The sequence below is a fragment of the Schistocerca cancellata genome, chromosome 6 (genome assembly GCF_023864275.1).
Source record: "Schistocerca cancellata isolate TAMUIC-IGC-003103 chromosome 6, iqSchCanc2.1, whole genome shotgun sequence".
Classification (NCBI taxonomy): domain Eukaryota; kingdom Metazoa; phylum Arthropoda; class Insecta; order Orthoptera; family Acrididae; genus Schistocerca; species Schistocerca cancellata.
In genome coordinates, this window is record NC_064631.1 from 572,960,877 (window position 1) to 572,978,784 (window position 17,908).

Here is a 17,908-nt window from a genome sequence, read left to right on the forward strand (position 1 = left end):
AGTTTTGGGAATCGAGCGACAAAGATTGGATTAACTTTTTAGTGCATTCCAGGTCCATAGGGTGGATTATCTTCATCCTCTGCAAACTCCTCCTCCAGCTTCCTCTTGTTCCTCCTCCTGTTTACTCTTGCTTGTATTTCTAGACTCTTTACAGCCCTGTCTGCAGCCCGAAGGCGTTCCTTGTCTAAAGCAAGCATCGCTCGTACCGTGTTAGAACCTATCTTCATTCCCATATTTCTAAATACCTTGCACCTTACAATGTTGCCATCATTGAAAGTCGCAACAGCATCATACACACCAAAGTGAAGTGTTTCTATTCCAACAAATACAGTCTTGGGGATTCTCGACCATATAACACTATTTACACTTTCATTGGGGTTTTTCCGTGAATACACTTTCTCAACAGTTCAGGTGCTGCTAAGTCTCTGAAAATAGGTTTTATCACCTCCATTATTGCATGAGGCAGACTATGCTTATGAGTGTACACTTCACCAGTTTGTTATATTTACACCAACTGTCTTCTTCTTTGGGACACAAGCTATGTTGGGAATTTTCATCGGTTGAAGAAGTATGAAAAAAAAGAGCCCAAACAGCCTTCTTCATTTCGTCGACACTTTGTGTACTTTGCTTAATAGCCATTCCATAATAGTTCTGTATTTTGTCAATTACACTGTCAGTTAACCTTCCCTTCCCATCCAACCCTTTACCATCACTGAATTTTTGTCTTTTGTACGAAGCTTTCAGTCGCCGAAGTCTTGTTCCCATTCGCTTCTGTACGTGTCCAATACACTCAAATTTCTGCACTACAAAATCATCACCATAGGGCTTCAGTCCTTGGACATGTTTGAAACTTTTAGAATCACCGTCACCAAGGTAATTAACATATCGCACAGCGCCACAGTGGGTCACGCCCATGTAGAACACATTTCAAAAAAAATTTAAAAATAGTTGTAGTCTTCGGAATTGAATAAATTATATATCTATTAAAAGGTAATAGTCTGCAGATTCAGAAAACGCAAAAAAGTAAAAATTGAACTTTTCATGATTTTGAGCCTTTCCGGAGCCCCTTAAATTTGAACTGCTGGAGCACTATAAGATCAATAAGGCCTTTCTATCAACGATGCGGTTGTAGTCACAGAACGCCACCTTGAACGTCGCCCACATACGGCCCGACAGCCAGGAGTGATGATCTGGGGCGCCATTTCTTTTCATAGAAGGACGCCTCTGGTTGTCGTTAGCGACACCCTTACAGCACAGCGGTACGTCGACGATACTCCATGCCCTGTTTTGTTGCCCAGGATTATATTTCAGCAATATAATGCCCGCCCACACACAGCCCAATTGAGAATCTTTGGAGTATTGCGGGCAGGGTCCTCCAACCAGCTTGGGATTTTGACTATGTAATGCGCCATTTGGGGGTAATTTGGCACGGCATCCCTCAGAAGGATATCTAACAGCTCTATCAATCAATGCCAAGGCGAGTAATTACACTCGTGTTCATAAATTAAGGATAATGCGGATACATGGTGAAACAACGCCCTGTTGGGCGGTTTGCGGGTTTAAATCACCTAGGGGTATGACCATGCGGTGCTCTTGACCAGTGGTCGTCGCACGGTGGCGCTTGAAGCAGTCCACATACGCAGAGGTGTGTTGGTGCATGTCAGATTACGGTGCAGCGAGTAAGTGTGCACACGTTTTCAGACGTGCTAGTGGTGACTGTGTGTTGAAAATGGCTCAAAGAGCACATACTGATGACATTATTAGGGATAGAATATAAGGCGACTGGAGGCTGGTCAAACACAGCAGGTCGTACATGGGCCGTCCATGTGCCACAATATATCATCTCACCATTATTGCAACGATTCCAGCAGACAGGAAACGTGTCCAGGCGCTGCAGTACCGGACGTGCACAGTCTAAAACACCACAATAAGACCGATATCTCACCATCAGTGTCCGCAGACGGCCAGGATGTACTGCAGGTAACCTTGCTCGGGACCTTACCGTAGTCCCTGGAGCAGTTGTCTCCAGACGCACAGTCTACAGTCGACTGAAAAGACATGGTTTATTCGCCTGGAGACCTGTAAGGTGCATTCCACTGACCCCTGGACACAGGAGAGCCCCTAAAGCCTGGTGTCCAGAACACAATACATGGTCATTGGAACAGTGGTCCCAGGTTATGTTCACGGACGAGTCCAGGTATAGTCTGAACAGTGATTCTTGCCGGGTTTTCATCTGGCTTGAACCAGATACCAACCCCTTAATTTCCTTGAAAGGGACCTGTATGGAGGTCGTGGTTTGATGGTGTGGTGTGGGATTATGATTGGTGCACATACACCCCTGCATGTCTTTGACAGAGGAACTGTAACAGGTCAGGTGTATCAGGATGCCATTTTGCACCAGTATGTCCGCCTTTTCAGGGGTGCATTGGGTTCCACCTTCATCCTTATGAACGATAACGCACGGCCCCACCGAGCTACCATCGTGGAGGAGTACCTTGAAACAGAAGGTATCAGGCGAATGGAGTGGCCTGCCTCTTCTCCAGACCTAAACCCCATCGAGCACGTCTGGGATGCTCTTGATCGACGTATCGTTGCACGTTTTCAAACACCTACGACACTTCAGGAGCTCCAACAGGCACTGGTGCAAGAATGGGAGGCTATATCCCAGCAGCTGCTCGACCACCCGATACAGAGTATGCCAACCCGTTGTGCGACCTGTGTACGAGTGCATGGTGATCATATTCCATACTGATGTTAGGATACATGCGCAGGAAACAGTGGCGTTTTGTAGCACATGTGTTTCGGGACGGTTTTCTCAACTTATCACCAATACCGTGGATTTACAGATCTGTGTCGTGTGTGTTCCCTATGTGCCTATGCTATTAGCGCCAGTTATATGTAGTGCCACGTTGTGTGGCACTACATTCTGCAATCATCCTTAATTTGTGAGCATGAGTGTACTTGAATAAGGGCTAAAGGGGATCCAGTCCGTTATAGCTTTGCTCAATTTGTGAAGCTCTCTCTGTTAGATAAATCAATTTTTTTTTCTAATATTGTAATCATTCGTTTGTCTATACATGTACATCACGTCTGTCGATTTCCATCCCTTCGGGTAATTGCTTTGTGGTACGTCGTTTCTCTTTCTTTTCTAATTTTGTGTTAAGGTTACTAACAAGTATTGTCCGAAGGCATTTGCCTTCTACGGAAGTCAAACGTTGACGATAAACAGTTCAGACAAGAAAAGGATAGAAGCTTTTGAAATCTGGTGCTACGAAAGAATGCTGAAGATTAGATGGGTGGCTAGAGTAAATAGTTAACAGATACTGAAGCGAATTTGGGGGAAAAGAAATTTGACACAACATGTTTGTAAGAAGGGATCGAATGATAGAACCCATCAATGAATCGTTAGTTGGGCAGTGGAGGGAAGTGTAGGAGGGAAAAGATTGTAGAAGAAGATAGAGATTCGAATACAGGATAATATAGTTTCCTGTAGTTATGCAGGGATTAAAGGACTTGCACAGAATGAACTAGCTTGGAGAGCTGCATCAAATCTGTATTCCGACTGAAGACAAAAACAACAACATTAACACATCTATACTTGGACTAATGTTCCGTTAGTAAGGGGCAGATATCGGTGATACATACATTTGAGAATAATTTTTGGTAGGTACCCTACCAACGTATTGATTTCACTAGCAAATAAAACAAACTTGGAAAAATCTTTCTTTTCATAAGACAAATTTTATTGTATTGTTTCTGCTCTAAGAAGCAACAGCCATAAACCCACAAAATGCTGCGAAAGATGATTTAGTGCACGACCAGCGATTTTAAGATAACGTAGATCTTGAGAGAATTTCTCCCACCGCTTGCTTGGCTTCATCTGTAGTTGAACGTGGAATAAGAAAAAAAATAAAAAAACTTTTTTTAACTTCATGTAACATTTATTTCAAGGACCAGCCCATGCCTGCTGATATAATGAACTACGTGCGTGTTGATGGTAAGGAATAAAATATGGTCATACAGTGGAGAACTTCTGTTAAGGTTAAACAAAAACTTTCTAACAGGCTTGAAAGCTTTAATCAGTAATACATAGCAAATGTAGCGAAGACAAAACACACCTGAACGAAGGTTTGCGTTTTTCATCTTCGCGCTAAGCAAGCCTCAAATAGCTGTAAGTCACATTGAGTTATAGACACGCGATTTCTGTCCCAGTCACTATTACTTTGAAGTTTATTCGCTTCCAAGCTCCAACGTTTCGCAAATACTGCCCCAATAAATAGTTAAAGATCAGTAGGAGCGACGCACTACGAAAGTTAACCAACCAGATATAGGAAGTCAATACACTAGTTCTGAAAACTGTGGCTTTAACATGGTGCTTCTCCTCTGGGGAACACGAGTGCTCGATCTGGCGTACAGCAATAAACGTCAAGAAAGTCGGCTGTGTCTTCAGTGAAAGCTGCAGTCCGCTAAAGTACTGCCTCATAATTGGCCCCACTGGAGAACCTGACAAGCGTTTTGTCCCCAACAATTAGAAGGAAAGCAGCTACCTAAAGGAAGAGGAAGACAAGGTGTCTTTCTGTATGGACATCTGCTAGTTCATGGCTTACAGTCCACTTCTCAGAGACTCGATTCAAAACAGAGTCCTTTGAATTCTGCTATAGACATCAAGGAATATTAAATGAATGCGTCCATCAACACCAGATTGTGGGATGTTTTGAAATTTCCTGGTAAATTTTAGTTATGTGATGGACCGGGACTCGAAGCCGGGACCTAGCCTTTGGCGGATTATCCGGGCACCACTCATGATCCGCCCTTATACCTTCATTTGTGCCATTTTTCCCTGCTTTTCACACTACACAGGAGCTTTCCACCGTACCTAGAGGGACTAGCAGTCCTGAAAGAAAGGATATAGTGGCTGACCCACGACGTAGGAGATTGTACTCAGTATTAACCTTTCGCTCAACAACGGAGTGTGCGCTATCTTTAAACTCCATTGTAGATTAAAATTATGTTTCTTACAAGAATGTTAGTCCTGTTAGATGTTCAGGACAGCTACTGCGCAGTTTAGATAGTGAGAGGCAGGTGCTGTCACAAGTGAAGCTCGTGCCTGGATAGCTCGGATGGTAAAACAATTGCCTGTGAAAGAAAAGGTTCTGGGGGTCCCGGTTCGTCACACAGTTTCAACCTCCTGAAAAGTTTCAAAACAGAGCTGCTCTGAACAGGCGGATAGACTCTAATAGACCATCATTGAACAGAGATTACGAAAACTTGTCACCTTCCCACCTCGTCTGGTGTACGCTGCAGTCGACTGTGACTATGTAAGAGTATACCCAATTTGTTGGAAAGGTATCGATTCCAAACAAAATTGATCTAAACAGTGTGGGAAAGGGTAAACTAATCGTTAAATCGACACATGAAAACACGCTCCTAATGACTGAATGCAACCATATGCAATTACAAAGATTAATTTTGAATAGTTAGCCGAATTTGTCACTAGTGAGGAAACTACATCTTAGTGAAATATTTATTATGTAATGACATAATATGGTCGCTTTCCAAAGGCAGACAATTTGTTTCCGTCTTGTCACAGTTCGCGCAGCCTCCCCCGTTGGAGGTTGAAGTCCTCCCTCGGGCATGGGTGTGAGTTGTGCTTAGTTTTACTTAGATTAAGTAGTTTATAAGCTTAGGGACTGATGATCCTAGCAGTTTGGTCCCATAAAAACTTACCACAAATTTCCAGTTTGTTTCTGAAGTGACTTGTTATAATATTTACGTTTACGTAGTAATCAATAACAAGCCTGTGGCTGATGTCAGTGGTTACTTTTGAGGGAGATAATCGTATATTGAAGTGATCACAAAAAAGTTGGTCAAATTCGAGTATATAATCAAAAATTTAGAATTATTTAAAGAAAATATAGACAAAATCAGAACTGAATTATTTAGTGCGCTATGAGACGTAACACTAATGAGAGAGCGTTACTTTACTGTTATAATTACTGATTTTGAGTAACAAGTCTTTCCCAGTCATTACAACTCAATTTCGAGAATCTGACAGCTAAACGTGAGCAGAAAAATATCAAGCCAACGCTGAAGCAAGACAGCAATACAAAAATTTACCGAAAAATCCAAAATTAATTCATGTAGTTGAGTTAAAGGAAAAATTAATTATGATTTGTCAGACTCAATGAAATTAAATTCTCATAAAAATTACTTTCAAAAGTTATTAACGATTGTTGTACTTCACAACTTACTTAATAACTGCAATTAATTAACAATAAAGGAAGTTTAAATTCAAGAGTAAACTTGAGCTGTACTTTCTGGCAAAGTTTTACCTTAACAGACCTACTTCATTTCTAATATAATGCTCGGAACTTAGGATAATAGGACATGATCCCTATTCTAGATGACTATGAATTGGGATAATGCCGAGATAAATTTTTGGTTTAAGATCACACAAATGTTATATTGTTCCAGTAACTCAAAAACACTGACAACCCTTTTGCAAAACTAAAAAAGTCTGGAATGATCAAATCGTCCATTTTAAGACGTCACTGGCGTGACGCAGAAGCTGCGTATCCACTAAGAACAGTTAAAATTGCAGCACCACGAGTATGGCAAGCAGCAATCGCAAAAATGTGCACCACATCCTTGGATATTCAAATGATTAGCGAATAAGCGCAACTGCACAAAGTGCATAGAATTAACATCGTACACACCCTGTATATAAAAAGATTAAGCAGCGGATTTGTCATTATAAATCGCGTTTGAATGTTGTTTGTTTTTAAGAATGTTGTTTTATGCCTTGCCTAAAGCCACCGCCACACGTGACGAGGCAGCTAACGTTGACGTGTACAGAAAAGGGATATCCAAGGTCACGAGACACAGCGCATGATATTAATCTCTCGGCACTTTCCAATGGCAGTTTTCAGCTTTATTTGGCTCGCAAACAATACAGTTTGTTCACGAAAATGGACACTCGAAGGTTTCCTAAGGTAGCTCTGCTGAAACGCATGCTGGCCGCTGTGGCCGAGCGGCTGTAGGCGCTTTAGTCTGGAACCGCACTGCTGCTATGGTCCCTGGTTCGAATCTTGCCTCGGGCATGGATGCGTATAATGTCCTTAGGTTAGTTATGTTTACGTAGTTCTAAGTCTAGTGGACTGATCACCTCAGATGTTCAGTCCCATAGTGATCAGAGTCATTTGAACAATTTCGTTAAAACGCACGTTTTCCGCCTTGAACATTTGCTAGTCATGTTGCTCTGTTGGTGGTATACATTAACAAAAGCTTCAATATCTGTGAATGTGTAATAGGACAAAAATGAAAGACATAAGTCTACTCAGTAAGGGCATCAATTTACACAAGTTCACCAAATCGAAAAAACTCACTCATCACAGAGAATGCATTTATATTTACATAAATTCAAATATTACGGAAATAGTTCTACAAACTTCGGTCCCACAACATTTTAGATAACGCGAATGTAGAAAAAAATAGTTTACAGCAGAACTCGAACCATCTACCAATTCACTCTCGGTTCCGCTATATACCACCTCAACCAACTACACTGGGCTGAAACTCTGCATTTTGCGACCTCGTATTTAGCATTACTGTCTTCTAAGGCTTCAGTAGTCGAAATGTAATTAATTCACATTTAATTATTGCAAATACTTGCAAGAATAATGTTTTCATGAATATTCAATGGGTCTTTGCCTTTACCGAGCCAGTTGGCGCAGTGGTTAGCACACTGGACTCGCAATCTGGAGGACGACGGTTCAGACCCGCTTCCGGCCGCCTTGATTTAGGTTTTCCATGATTTCCCTAAATCGCCTCATGCAAATTCCGGGATGATTCCTTTGAAAGGGCACGGCCGACTTCCTTCCCCAACCTTCCTTAATCCGATGGGACCAAATTCAAATGGCTCTGAGCACAAACTTCGTTCTAGCAGGCCTTGGTAGGAATGGGCAATTTCTTTAAAGTGTCGATATACATAGTATTGATATTCATAAAACGCATCGGTATTATCAAGACGGAAATATCGATATTTCCATATCGGTCAATATTATAAATATATACTAGAGTTTGTAAAAAAAAAAATGATTTAAGCCACAGAAATTAACAGACATTGAAAAACTGACAAATACTTCACTATCTCCAACATTAACCAACAAAAGACACACAATGTACTGTAAGATACCTAATTTACAAAAAAAAGCTAATTAAGAAAACCACTAATCATCACCGATAGACATTAACAGAATTCTTTGTGTGATTTGTTCCCGTGTCGGTGACATTTCTGTTATGTGGCACAACCAAGATTACTAAGGAAGTCACTCTTTCAGACGAACCAGAAGAGGCTTGGCCTATCAAGTATTTTTGAGAAATTTCTGGCAAAATAGGTGTGAAACGATGAATAAACGTTTCAGACAACAGAGTTCATTTTCCATTAAATGCCACTGCATGGATGTGCTGGATTTTTGCGCCGAGTGCACGTTACTTTTACAGCGTGTCTATCTTTTTTTGATCCAGAAAACATACACAGTTGGGAGCAGGGAGCGATAATTTCCACCATTCACATGAAATGCTGTCACTAAATGTGTGCTTTTTGCACCTTGTACCTATAATTTGCAATGGCAGAAATGACAGACACAGGTAAGAAGCTTTTATGAACATAAAGTATTGACACACTCGTGTTCAGATTTGGTTTTCATTTGTAGCCCTGAATATGAAATTAAATTAAGCCCTGTTTACGGCATTTACTGTCAGAACGCAAGGATTGGTAGTAGTAAGAATGGGCAAGTAATCTGCTGATGACAATGCTAATGCCTATGAATCAAGAAAAGTCACGATAAAAATATCGCTTTTGATATTTAATAATGCATATTAAATATCAATTAATGGGTATAAAGTTAGCTTAAGTATCGGCGATATACCGGGTGATCAAATAGTCAGTATAAATTTGAAAACTGAATAAATCACGGAATAATGTAGATAGAGAGGTACAAATTGACACACACGCTTGGGATGACATGCGGTTTTATTAGAACCAGAAAAATACAAATGTTCAAAAATGTCTGACAGATAGCGCTTCATCTGATCAGAATAGCAATAATTAGCACAACAAAGTAAGACAAAGCAAAGATGATGTTCTTTACAGGTAATGCTCAATATGTCCACCATCATTCCTCAACAATAGCTGTAGTCGAGGAATAATGTTGTGAACAGCACTGCAAAGCATGTCCGAAGCGATGGTAAGGCTTCGGTGTCGGATGTTGTCTTTCAGCATCCCTAGAGAAGTCGGTCGATCACGATACACTTGCGACTTCAGGTAACCCCAAAGCCAATAATTGCACGGACTGAGGTCTGGGGACCTGGAAGGCCAAGCATGACGAAAGTGGCGGCCGAGGACACGATCACCACCAAACGACGCGCGCAAGAGATCTTTTACGCGTCTAGCAATACTTTATTTTTTCTTTTTGGTTCTAATAAAACCCCATGTCATTCCAAGCATGTGTGTCAATTGAAACTTCCTGGCAGATTAAAACTGTATGCCGGACCGAGACTCGAACTCGGGACCTTTGCTTTTCGCGGGCAAGTGCTCTACCAACTGAACTACCCAAGCACTACTCACGCCCCGTCCTCACACCTTTAATTCTGTCAGTATCTCGTCTCCTATCTTCCAAACTTTGCAGAAGCTCTCCTGAGAACCTTGCAGAACGAGCACTCCTGAAAGAGTTTTAATCTGCCAGGAAGTCTCATATCAGCGCACACTCCGCTGCAGAGGGAAAATCTCATTCTGGATGTGTGTCAATTTTTACCTCTCTATCTACATTATTCCGTGGTTTATTAAGTTTTCAAATTTATACTGACTTTTGATCACCCGGTATATCGAAACCATTTGAAGGAACTTCGATATTTCAATACATCGATATTTCTCCCCTCCCCTCCCCTAGGCCTCGGAAGGCCCAGTGGTACGAACCGACTGCCGTGCCATCCTCAGTCGATATGTGTCTATGGATATGGAGGGGCATGCGGTCAGCACACCGCTCTTCCGGCCGTTGCCGATTTTCGTGACCAGAGCGCTACTTCTCAGGCAAGGAGCTCCTCACTTGGCCCACAAGGGCTGAGTGCACACTTTGGCCAAGTGCGACAGCGTTTAACTTCGACGATCTCATGGGAACCGGTATTACCACCGCGGCCAGGCCGTTAGCATCGAGGAGAAATAGGGACAGCAATTAAAAGGTGTCTCACGTCAGAGGCGTATGCAGATTGAATGACTGTTTAGTAGTACGAGGTGTATTCAAGTTCTAAGGCCTCCGATTTTTTTTCTCCGGACTGGAAAGAGATAGAAACATGCGCATTGTTTTAAAATGAGGCCACGTTCATTGTCAATACGTCCCAGAGATGGCAGCACCGTACGGCAGATGGAATTTTACAGCCAGCGGCGAGAATGAGAACTGTTTTAAATACTTAAAATGGCGACGTTTTCCTTACTTCAACAGCGTGCAATCATTCGTTTTCTGAATTTGCGTGGTGTGAAACCAATTGAAATTCGACAGTTGAAGGAGACATGTGGTGATGGAGTTATGGATGTGTCGAAAGTGCGTTCGTGGGTGCGACAGTTCAATGAAGGCAGAACATCGTGTGACAACAAACCGAAACAACCTCGGGCTAGCACAACCCGGTCTGACGACATGATCGAGAAAGTGGAGAGAATTGTTTTGGGGGATCGCCGAATGACTGTTGAACAGATCGCCTCCAGAGTTGGCATTTCTGTGGATTCTGTGCACACAATCCTGCATGACGACCTGAAAATGCGAAAAGTGTCATCCAGGTGGGTGCCACGAATGCAGACGAACGACCACATGGTTGCCCGTTGCCAAGCAATGTTGACGCGCAACGACAGCATGAATGGGACTTTCTTTTCGTCGGTTGTGGCAATGGATGAGACGTGGATGCCATTTTTCAATCCAGAAACAAAGCGCCAGTCAGCTCAATGGAAGCACACAGATTCACCGCCACCAAAAAAATTTCGGGTGACCGCCAGTGCTGAAAAAATGGTGTCCATGTTCTGGGACAGCGAGGGCGTAATCCTTACCCATTGCGTTCCAAAGGGCACTACGGTAGCAGGTGCATCCTACGAAAATGTTTTGAAGAACAAATTCCTTCCTGCACTGCAACAAAAACGTCCGGGAAGGGCTGCGCGTGTGCTGTTTTCACCAAGACAACGCACCCGCACATCGAGCTAACGTTACGCAACAGTTTCTTCGTGATAACAACTTTGAAGTGATTCCTCATGCTCCCTACTCACCTCACCTGGCTCAAAGTGACTTTTGGCTTTTTCCAACAATGAGACACTCTCCGTGGCCGCACATTCACCAGCCGTGCTGCTATTGCCTCAGCGATTTTCCAGTGGTCAAAACAGACTCCTAAAGAAGCCTTCGCCGCTGCCATGGAATCATGGCGTCAGCGTTGTGAAAAATGTGTACGTCTGCAGGGCGATTACGTCGAGAAGTAACGCCAGTTTCATCGATTTCGGGTGAGTAGTTAATTAGAAAAAAAATCGGAGGCCTTAGAACTTGAATGCACCTCGTACATGTAAGCGGATGACAAAAGTCGGTGGCCGGACGTTCACGGTGGATGGTGGAGGGTGAAGCGGCAGCAGTAGCAGTAGTAGTGGCGGCTCGGCGTGGCGTGCATGTTTGATGCGGTGTCGGCCAGTGCCGGGTTGGCCGGGCAGGTATCGAGCGCGCTCGCGGCTCCGCCTTACGTAACAAGAGATGGCGCTCTCCAGGGGACGTCGCGAGCCACCCACCCCTCTCCACTGTAGCGCTGGCTCACTTTCTCCGCGCCCACCCGCCGCCTGCGCCTGCCACCTGCTATTGAAATCAAAAGTGGCGCTGCTTCACCTCGCCGCGAATCGTCGTGTGGCAGTGCGAGGCACCTGTGTCGCTTTCTGTTAGCCTGTATAGTGTACTCCTAAGTGAGTGATTCTTCTGTATGAAAACCGTATCGTCCTTTACAACCAAACACCTACTGCCATCGTCCTTGACTCGAGCGTAACGGTGTCAACAGGTCAGGTAGTGATGACCCCATTTAAGGGTGGGGAGCCTTAGAAGGTGGCCATATCTTCGGAAACCTATGTTACTTGCCATTTTTATTAAGAGAAAAATAATCACAACTTTTGATTAGGTAAATAAATAGTGACATTCACTGTGAACTCACTCAATTTAATATAGACGTCGACGAGAACAAACGTCGGTAAGAGAAATAAACTGTTTGAAAGGATTTTTTATTTCACGGTAAATGATAACAGCCAAACAGTTACAGAATAAAGATTTATTGAAATCCTTGACCACGGTTTCGGTATATTTAAATATATCTTCATCAGAAGCAAAAATACACCTGAACAGGAAGACACCTTCATTAGCAAAAAACTTACCAACATAACTGAGATAGACGAAAAAAACACTTACAGGTTGCAATGTACGGGGAGTTTATTGTAAAATCATCGATATATTGAAAAATTTCTGTTGGTAGTCCTAGAACACCTTGAGTTGCTATCTGACTTAAGTTGGCTCTGTTTAAACGCGCGGTTATGCCCCTAGTATCATTTGCATCGAAATTATCATTACACTCTAATTATTAAACAAAAATATGGTGATTGCTAGCTACGAAATCAATAATGCGGTGATTAGCGTATGATACCAAATTAAGATTTATTCAGAACAGGATGAGCAATATTTCTAGCGTAACATGACAATCCAATACACTCGCTAACCTAAGTAGCCTATCATTGGCACAATGTATCCTCTTTTCCTAATTACTTAAGTCAACACTGAACCCGCAAGTGACTCTATTGAAGTTCTGCCTGAACGGACACAGACTCGGAGAGCGCCAGTCAAAGAGCTAGCGGAATACGAACTCATTTAGAATTACAGTGCCCTACTTTGGCTGATGATTGCTAATATCACCGTAATTCTCCTTGATGATTACGACCGTCGGCTCAGCCAGCGTCGTGATGCCGTCTTTCCCGTGAGCGAGCTTGGCTTTAATCTCCAACTTGAACGTGGTTTGCGTCCGTAAACTCCTGTGCACAAGTGTTCAATTGCGGAGTCCGTCACTAGTCAATACTCAAGCTACTTGCACATATGTCAAGAGTAGTTGGTCGTCTCAAGTGCGTGGCAGCAAAGGTACACTTCAGATTGCATATGAACACCACAAGTTCGTACAAATTTGTTTATCTCCTCAAAGGAACAGATAATGCTACGTGTGTAAAGTCGTATGCTCTAAACTATTCAGACTTGGAGAGTAACCACTGGACTCAATGCCGGTAACTTCTCCAACCTACATCCCTCCACGCTCTCCAAACAGGGCAGCCAGACACCGCGACTGCTCTCCTCCACAGCCGACCCCAGAGTCCACCTTCAGAGTTTTTGCAAACCTGGCCGTTCTTCGCCGCATGGAGCCGTGCGCGTTGGTAGCCAATCACGACGCAGACTTCCATGTATCCGTGCGCGTTTGTACCCAACCACGACACAGAATTCTCTCGTGGTTACAGTTGCCGCCAAACTTTTAACACGTCTCCTCTCTACGCGCTCTCCGCCAATCCCGTCACAGTAACCCGCAAATTTTCCACTGTGGCGCGAAATCGTCTTTCTCTCTTTCGCATATAGATCCTTCTCGCTTCTTGTTGTGATGGCCCAGACTCTCCGAACGTCTTTGGTGGTCTGAAGTGTCAGCCGACAAAGGGGTCCGGCCGCGGCCATCCCGTTAGTTTGACATGACATAAACACCTTCCTTAGGGGTTCCGGCCGTGTTCCAGCCTCTGAGCCCATCTCGTTAGTCTGACATGACACACACAACTTCCTTTTCTGTGTCCATTCTCTCCTACCGGTGGGCCAATTATCAATTATTATTCGGTGTATTAGTACTGATTTAGCATCATGTAAGGTGCAAGATCTGCTACCTTACAAGCTTTAAGTAACCATGAAAAATACCAAAATATTGCAAGCACAAAAACTTTTAGTCACTTACTAAAATCACATCCTGCAGTGGAGATGCATAAGACAATCATGCCAAAGGCGTCGTCAGTAGTTAAGATTAAAATATCACCTCAATCTGTACAGCATAATTATGAAGAGATGGTCGATGCGAACACGGCATATTATCAGTACTTCGCCTGTGAACCAGCGTGAAGAGGGTGTGGAAGCACTAGGGCAGACAGTTTCACCGAGAGATGGCACTTGTGGTATGCGCGAGACACTCGCGCAAATTAAAGGCAAGGATACATACTAGCTAAAACAAACAAAATGTTGTAGTAAATCGAAACCATCTGTCGTCATCAATAAAAAACATAAATCACTTAAACCACACATACATATCGAGAACCGCGAACATTAATCATCAAAAATACGTCACGTCCCAACATGACAAGAAAGGAGCATCTTACCAGCATCAACAGACTCAGTCTATATTACATTAGAGCAAGAAGAGATTTGAAACTATCCAAAAGATTTTTTGTTTCTAAGCTGCACCTGTTCCTTAAGAATAAATCTACGTTTCTGAGAAGTTTGAAAATTTCTAATTCCTCGAACACGTCCAGTTTCTAACCTTTACTCAATTCGTGTAGCACTTCTACGTCATCCAGTTTATGTGGCGTAGGCTGTAAGAGCAATAGCTGTTCAGCAAACGTGGAATTGTACAAGTAATTTTGTAAACTCCGGATTTGGTGCCAAGTTCTTCCCGTGTCCCGATAGGATGAATCACTCTTTAAGCTATTATTTACGGAAAAGGCAACTCTGTAACGGTGTTACTTCTGTAAAAGTCTCCTTATCTTGTAAGACACGTTCCCCAAAAATGAAATAAAAATAAAGGATATTGGACTCATCAGCAAATCAAGTGAAGCCAAGTGGTGCAGTCGCTGAAATCTACAGCATGTGACATATGGATGCTAAACTGCTGGAGAGGACTTATAGACAGCGACCTAACAGTAAAGGAGTGGGGCCGAGGACGTCGAGAGTGGTGGACGCAAGAATGAAAGGTACTGGTGTGACGTAAAACTAATGAGGTAATTAGTAATTTTTAGACGGTATACTGAAGGATTAATATGAGTGTGACTACCGAATAATAAAATTATGGGATAAGTTTCATTTTATGAAACTGATGAGCGTCGTGAAGTAATGTGGTCCAATCAACAGTAACGTTGTGTGATAACAGTTGGCGACGAAGAAGGAAAAGTGGTAGGTCTTATATTTAATTTGTCAAAGGCGTCGGGCTTGGCTACAGCTTAGATGGATGACCTTCGGTATGGCGAGCGCAGTTGGCAGCCAGGGTCCACTCAGCCCTTGCGAGGCCAATCGAGGAGGTACTTGCCTGAGCAGTTCAAATGGCTCTGAGCACTATGCGACTTAACTTCTGAGGTCATCAGTCGCCTAGAACTTAGAACTAATTAAACCTAACTAACCTAAGGACATCACACACATCCATGCCCGAGGCAGGATTCGAACCTGCGACCGTAGCGGTCGCTCGGTTCCAGACTGTAGCGCCTAGAACCGCACGGCCACTCTGGCCGGCTGCCTGAGCGGCTCCGGTCACGAAAACCGGCAACGGTCGAGAGAGCAGAGAGCTGACCACATGCCCGTCCGTAGCGTCATCGAGTGGCGCCTATCGGTCTAGCATGACACGGTGGTCGGAAGGAACTATAGTTAATTTAGTCATTTTCATACGAAGCAACGTTAAGAAAAGATGAATGCACTGAAGCGGAATTCATCACCATCTTGAAGGTAACGCAGAGTAGATGATATGAGGGTGTAGCAAAGTACCTCTACAGAGTAGAAATTGCATCATACCAGTGTTTGAAGATGGACTCGCGAAATTTAGTAAGCAAGAATAAAGTTTGTACGTCTCGGATTCTCTCGCTAACATTTCATTACTGTCATATGTCACATCACATCATGTGAACAGAAACAAAAATCGCCGGCCGGTGTGGCCGAGCGGTTCTAGGCGCTACAGTCTGGAACCGCGCGACCGCTACGGTCAGGGTTCGAATCCTGCCTCAGGCATGGATGTGTGTGATGTCCTTAGGTTAGTTAAGTTTAAGTAGTTCTAAGTTCTAGGGGACTGATGACCACAGCAGTTAAGTCCCATAGTGCTCAGAGCCATTTGAACCATTTTGAAACGAAAATCTGTTGCACAAACAGACATTTAAATATTAATAGTGAAAAGGTAAAAAACAGGAAATAAGCAAAATTAGTCACGTTATTCTTTGCCCACCATTCGAACAGGTCGAAACAGTATAAACAGTCAGAAAGGCACATTGTACCAGTGCGTCATACCAGACCGGCCGTTCCAAGCTCTTCAGTCAGAGAGTTGGGTTAACCAGTGGAGAGCAGTAGGTAATTTAGCGAGATAGTCTTGTTCCAGGTATATATACTGATTACACTTGCTAAAGTATGGCGATGCTCTAGGTCAGCATGTGACTGGCAGGATGGTCATCGAACTCACTCTCCTTGTCTACGATGTGCTTTAAAATTCGCTACCGCAGCTCTGAACAGCGCAGTGTGGCTCGGACTGGGACTTATTGGTTGGGCAGGCTCCCAACGCCAGTTGACCACTGAGTCAGTGCTGATGACGCAACCATGCTTCACGGCCACACATCTGGTAGGCTGTTTCACTCTTCGGCCCACCATCGGCTTCCAGTGAAGACAACGGCATCTAGAAAGTGAACTCCGGCAGTCGACGTCTGTGTGGCGGCATCCAGTGACCCCAGACGCTAAGTGGACGAAGGCTCCTAGGGTCCCACAGTCCGATACTGGAACCCAGCTGTGCTAGATGCAGCACTGTCTGGCAAGCAGTCCCGTTGAATGATGTCCTCTGATGCTGATGGCTGCACCAGCGGATGGTGATTCAGTGCTGACGCTTCTTCGTAACTCACGGCGGTTGCTGGCTCAATAGCAGTACCCGGTGCGATGCCCTACGCTGGGTGCGCGGTTACTTTTAATACATGTCCGAGTGTAATTGTGTAAACGCCACATGTCAAGGTGTCGCGCTGTCCGTCTGTCTTACTGCTGAGGTGGTGTCCAGCTTCTGGTAACACTGCTGGTTGCCAGCAGTTGGCGGTAATTCTACATCTACATGGTTACTCTGCAGTTCACACTTAAGTGCCTGGCAGAGGGTTCATCGAACCATTTTCATACTACTACTCCACCACTCCACTCTTCAATGGCGCGCGGAGAAAGGAACACCTAAATCTTTCCGTTCGAGCTCTGATTTCTCTTATTTTATTATGATGATCATTTCTCCCTACGTAGGTGGGTGTAAACAAAATATTTTTGCATTCGGAAGAGAAAGTTGGTGATTGAAATTTCGTTAATAGATCTCGCCGCAAAGAAAGCCGCCTTTGTTTCAGTGACTGCCACCCCAACTCGTGTATCATATCAGTGACACTCTCACCCATATGGCGCGATAACACTAAACGGGCTGCCCTTCTTTGCACTTTTTCGATGTCCTCCGTCAGTCCTACCTGGTAAGGATCCCACACCGCACAGCAATATTCCAGCAGAGAACGGACAAGTGTAATGTAAGCTGTCTCTTTAGTTGGCTTGTCGTATCTTGTAAGTGTTCTGCCAACAAAAGACAGTCTTTGTTTCGCCTTCCCCACAATGTTATCTATGTGGTTCAAAAAAGTTCAAATGTGTGTGAAATCTTATGGGACGTAACTGCTAAGATCGTCAGTCCCTAAGCTTACACACTACTTAACCTAAATTATCCTAAGGATAAACACACACACCCAAGCCCGAGGGAGGACTATCTATGTGGTCTTTCCAATTTAAGTTACTCTTAATTGTAATTCCTAGGTATTTAGTCGAATTGACAGCCCTTACATTTGTGCGATTTATCGTATACTCAA

The 17,908-nt window shown here is 43.6% G+C and overlaps 1 protein-coding gene across 1 annotated transcript in view; it reads left to right on the forward strand.

The window, feature by feature from the left end:
- Nucleotides 1–17,908, forward strand: part of LOC126088438 (potassium/sodium hyperpolarization-activated cyclic nucleotide-gated channel 4-like) — a 434,095-nt gene that overhangs the window by 67,422 nt on the left and 348,765 nt on the right. The gene's annotated exons all lie outside the window — the stretch shown is intronic.